Source organism: Ursus arctos, unplaced genomic scaffold, assembly GCF_023065955.2.
Source record: "Ursus arctos isolate Adak ecotype North America unplaced genomic scaffold, UrsArc2.0 scaffold_13, whole genome shotgun sequence".
NCBI classification, from domain to species: domain Eukaryota; kingdom Metazoa; phylum Chordata; class Mammalia; order Carnivora; family Ursidae; genus Ursus; species Ursus arctos.
The window spans coordinates 69,156,432-69,162,459 of record NW_026622797.1 but is presented as its reverse complement, the minus strand read 5'-3'; positions in this window follow the sequence as shown (position 1 = coordinate 69,162,459).

Here is a 6,028-nt window from a genome sequence, read left to right as displayed (position 1 = left end):
TTCAAACATATTCTCTTAAAGCTAAGGCCTCTACCTGTAGATTTTGTAAAATATTTTCTAAATTATTCTTTGGTCTTGACTAAAAAAGCAGAGACGTTTATACTTTTACCACTTCTATTTGTTATGTATTGTTGCATAACAAATTACTCCCAAATTTAGTTGTTTAAAATAACATTTATTATCTTTGCTTCTATGGGTCAGGAATCTGAAAATGACTTGGCTGGGTACTTTGACTCAGGTTTTCTTATGAGGATGCAGTCAAGCTGCTGACCAGGATTGCTGTTCTGTGAAGGCTCAACTGTGCCTGGAAAATCTATCTCCAAGCTCCCTCGCGTAGCTGTTGGCAGAAGGCCTCAGGTCCTTACTGGCTATTGGCTGGAGACCTTAGTTGCTCACTTTCGTGAGTCTCGCCATAATCCTGCCTGTCCTCTCAACATGGTGGGGGTGGGGGTGCGGCCCTTCCCCCAGAGTAAGTGAGCCAAGAAAAAGACAAAGGGAGGCAGGAAGCCACACTGCCGTTTATGACCTATCTCCGAGTCCCATGCCATCACTTCGGCATGATTCTATTCCATATAACAATGTTTTTGTGAGGATTAGTTGACATAATGCACGAAAATAAATACCTTAGTCAAGTGTTTCTCACCTGTAAATTCTCAGGAAGTGTAATCGTTTCACTGAAGGCTACCGTAAGGCGCAATCCTATAAAGGTCACTGTTACAGAAAACGTAAAGGAATCACTGAGGACATTGCCCACTATGCTCCTCAGAAATCTCTTCCCAAAATACTGTGGAAGGATTTCGATTTGGTCTCAGTGAAAGGACTAGGTGTCCCATCTCCCCGACATTGTTAGATGGTTGTGTCCTTCCTGTGCTGACTGGTAGAAAGTATATGACCACTCAAGCCTGAATCGTCTACATAGTATCACAAAGTGCGTCGCCCCTGAAGATACACTCTCTTGAGAGCATGGCCTGACCTAACAAGGGAACAAAGACCCTCTCAACAAGCATCTTGTGCTCTACCCTTGCCCTTAACTTCGTAATACTTTCCTACACTATGTTCTATCTACTCTGGTCCCCTCACATATCTAAAGTAATATTTTATTTCGTTTTATTGTATTTAGTTTTATAAGCTGTTGAAAACTTTTTGGAACCTTTCAAATTTCACTAATAAGAAAGGATATATGAGTCACAGGAAATTTTACTTAGTACATTCCTTCCATAATATGAACTTTAAATATTTTTAATAGTAGTTACTTACTGATGAAAGCTATGGAAATTCTCCCTCCCTCCAAAACGCACACACACACACACACACACACACACACACACAATTTAGCAGAGTTTTAGGTGGCTTATGCACTACACTAAAGCCCATCCACAAGTCCCAGGTTTAGGGAACCCATTCTCTGCAGGGTTTCCTTGTTATTTAATTCAGAAGATTCCTCTTCCCCAAACAGTAAAGCACAGTCTTTAACTGGGGTCTGCAAGACCCTGGGAGTACTCTAAGACTTTTCAAAGTCTTTAGGACCATCAATTTCCAAATTCTCAAATTCCATAGGCAGTCTTTTCTAAACTTGATCTGCCTGAGAACACATCATAGTCTAGACGTGCCTGTTCTCCTTTCCCACCTTCCCTTTCTTTTCATAATTGCATGTTCACATTACAAAATAAAGACATGTCTCATGCAGTGCAGAACTTACCACATTGTATTGCCCCGAGAGTAAAAACCAGAGTGAAAACATAAGGAGAATTCAAAATATCTGCTTTGATGAAGCCGTGATGAAGCCAACTTTAACTAAGACACAGTAAGCCCACAGTAGACCTCAACACCTTTCTCTGCCTTAAATCTATTTCCATTGAGAGTGAATGAAGATGCTAGAAATCTTTGTTGAGATGTTTCAATTTTATTTTTTTAAGTAATCTCTATGCTGAAGGTGGGGCTCAAACCCACAACCGCAAGATCAAGAGTCACATACTCTACAGCCTGAGCCAGTCAGGCCCCCTGAGATGTTTCCATTTTAGATGGATACTAGAGTGGGGCAGCAGAAGTCATGGCAATTGTTGCTCAAAGACCTCATTGCCTGAATCATCTACATAGTATCACAAAGTGCATCGCCCCTGAAGATACACTCTCTTGAGAGCAAAACAAAAGAATCTTAGTAAAGCAAAGTAACAGTCTTTTCCTTCTTTCAGTAACAAACTCCTAGCAAAGCTCCATGATTTGATCTAAACACTTATCCTAGCATTAGCATTACGAAGGACAGGGATAATTGGTGGGATGCATACTAACTCATACATTTGACTGAAAAAGAAATCAGATTTCTTCTGATGGAAAATAAGTGTGATTTGGCTCATTGGTTGAACAAAAAGACTGGTGTGGCCATTTTACATGTTGGACATTTTTCATAGATTGAATGAATTAACCTAAAGCTCCAAGAATTTTACCCCTTCTCAGAAAAAAAAAAAAAGAAGCAAATCACAAGCTAGAATATATTTGCAATGGTGAATTGACATCAATAGTTTCTCAATTTTCCCAACACTTTCTGAATATATGGAGATGCCTGTAGTGAACGAGTAAGAGTAACTAATACTCATTTGATAACTCTTAGTGAAGCCTTTTTGGGAGACTTCCCAGAAATCAAAGGACTCTAATGACTGAGTAACAAATACTTTGTAAGTTAGGTGGTTTCTAATTCTATGCTTTCAACAAAATTGAAGGAGCCCCTTATCAAGTTGTCAGTTGCTAAAATATTTTTAGCATATAACTTGAAAGAAATTTTTTAAATTGAGTAATATTGCCACAATAAAACTTCTTCCATTCCATTAGTTATGGGACTAAAGATTTCTCAGAGCTTACCTTATTAAAATAAACAAAAATAGAACTGATGCTGAAAATCCCATCTTCTACTGATAACAGTTACCCATAGATGCATTTAAAATGTGAGTGGTAAGAGTTGCCACACCATGCGATTAGTGTGGACTTAGACAATGTGTGGCCCCAAATGAATGGCAGTCCCCATGAACTGTGACTATTACCACCATCGTCATTATCATCATCACCCTCGTATTTAGCACAGAGTGTACAACTGTGTGTCACAGCTATCTCCACACACGTTTTGTGTTAATATTTATCAAATCATAATTTATGTATGGTGTTTTGGTAAATTGGCACTAAAAATATTTTTTGTGGCAGGGAAGGATGTCAGGATTATCCACTAAAGATTTTCAAATATTGAAATATATTATGTTGGGATAAAATTATGTGGGGAAGTGCAATGGAAATGAGTTTGGAAAGAAAAGACGACAATGTAAAATTCCTTTATTAAAGAAGAGTCCATATATATTTTTTAAATGGCTTATGATAGATATCAAATTGGTACAGCATTTGCATTACATGTGATACATTTAAAAGAGTGATATAACCATTTTAATTTAAAATGTCAAGCTTAGAATATGCAGGAAATTACACACTTTGCAACTACTTAAACTTACAATGGAAAATTTTTAGCACCTAAAAAATGCATTGATTGGGCACATATATAATGAAAATATTATGAAGACCACCGCCCTGGAGCTCTGTCTCTGATTTTCCACTTACTCTATATCACCTACTTAGCCACACGCGTTGTTCAATTAGACTCCTTATCGTCAACTTTAACTGTAAAAGGGAGATCTCCAAGCAGACATCTCTGCACATTTGCATTTTAGTTTATATTTCCAAATGTCTGTGGAACATCTCCAGTTACTGCTCTAACAACCTCATGCACAACTTGTTCAAACCAAACTTACTTCTCTTCCAAATTCTTGTTCTATTTTTGTTAGTATATATATTTTTAAGTTACAAAAAAACTAATAAAAATGGAGCTCATTTTAGAAGGGAATTTATTGGCTCATATAACTGAAGCTTTCAATAAGAGGGACAGTTGGACTGAGTTCAGGGCTCAAATCTTGTCTTTGAAGCTCAGCATCCCTCTGTAGCCTGATTCTACCTTCTTCTGCGTGGGCGTTAGTCCCAGGCGCCATACAACAGCAGCTGCCTGGCTATAGCAGCTCTGGACTTCACTACCTCTGAGTTTGAACTCAGGAGTCAAGAGCATCTATCTTTCTCCTCAAGAAAGACTCCTACTGTCGTACGGGCTCCTTTGGGATCAGTCACCCCTAGATGACTAGGGCCAAGGGAAACGAAGGCCTGGCCAGGATGGAATCACCTGAATCCCCTGCCTCCACATTCTAGGTCCCGATGGAGTCCAATGCATGAGAGCTACACAGACTGAGATTCTGAGAGGGGAGGTCCCAAAACAAAACTTGAGGGCTATGATAAGCTACAAGGGAGTTTAGATGCCAGGCCACGACTCCATTGTTCCCTCTACAACCTCACTTTCATTCCAACCTCATTCTCCATCTTGCTAATAGTATCACCACTTTTCTTGGGATTACTTTTGACTTTTCCTCTTGTTTGATCCCTATACTCATTCATTAGCATGAAGGCAGTCCGGGCTCAAATCCCACCTCCACTCTTCCCTAGCTCCATAAATTTGGGCAAGTTTGCCTCCCTGCTCTTTTTGTTAGTCTCTTCATCTAGAAGATGTGGATATAGTATCTTTTTCATGGGGTTGCTGTGAGAAGTAAATAAGCTAATTCAGGGGTACTTAGGTGGCTCAGTCAGTTAAGCATCTGACTTTTGATTTTGACTCAGGTTGTGATCTCAGGGTCGTGAGATCGAGCCTACCTCAGGCTCTGCACTGGGCATGGTGCCTGCTCAAGATTCTCTCTCTTCCTCTCCCTCTGCTCCTCCCCCATCCTCTCTCTCCCTCTCTAAAAAGAAAAAAAAAAGGCTAGTTCACGTAAAGCATGTAGACAATGCCTGACACATAAAAAAAGTTGTATGCAAATTTATTATTATTATCATCATCATCATCATCATCATCCCCCCTACGCTTGGCACAAAAGTTACAAAGATTAATAATGGAGACACTTAAGCACGTGCACGTCAGTCCCTGCCTTGTCCCACACTGCTTTTCTAGCTTTCTTTTCAGTTTTGATCCAAGATGGAGTTGCCCTGCAAGGCTCTTAACCTACGTTCCTCACATCTCCTGTATTTCCTACCTTCTGCTTCTCTGCTTTGCTCACTCTATTCACTTTTCCCGAAATGTTCCTGCTTTTCACATCCGAGTTTACCAGGGTTTGGTGTTGGTATTGTTTCTTTTGCTTTGTCAGAGTTGCTGGCTAAAATAATTACAGACCAGGCTGCAGTTTTTGAAGCCATAAAGGCAGGCTAGTTAAAGGCACACTTGTTCTCAGTCTGATTTCTAGTCATAGTCCATGCAGCATCTTTTTTTAGCAGTGTAATTGGGATCTTGTGGATGAAGAGAGAGAGAATGCTACTGGTGAGCAATAAAATACACACTTTATCACAAAAACTGAGCAGAACGTATTCTTCACTGTGTGGGGGCAAACTGGAGTTGGATGGAATGAGTTGGCATTCTGGGATAAATAAGCTAAGCAGCCCAGAATTGAAACATCCTGGACTCCTGACCACCTGTAAGGCCCCAACAGGTGCTAATAAGGTTGCCTACCTCCTCAACCTCATCAAAGACATTTGACAAAATTGTGGAACATTTGAACATGTCCTTCTGACCAGCATCACACAGCAAGATTATTCCGGGTCCTGTGCACGCCTGGTCTCTATGAGGAAATGCCTTTCTAGTCAGCTCCCATGGGGGACGCCGAATCAGCCCATCTACTCTATACTTCGTCCAACCCGGATTCTATGACCTCAGTTGTCATGGAAAAAAGTATAACTTGGCATACATAACTCCATAGTTCTTAGCCAAAACTGAGTTTTGGCTTAAAAAAAAAAAAAGTCACGTAAGTTCAAAATCCCACAGCTCTATGTCTGAAATGTAAAAATCTCTTAAAACTGAAATTTTATTCATAACTCAGTTGGCAGTAAAACCTGACCGAACTTAGATTCATTTGGCAGTAAATCCTGGCCTGAACTGAGGAGACCATTTATAATCTTTATTTTA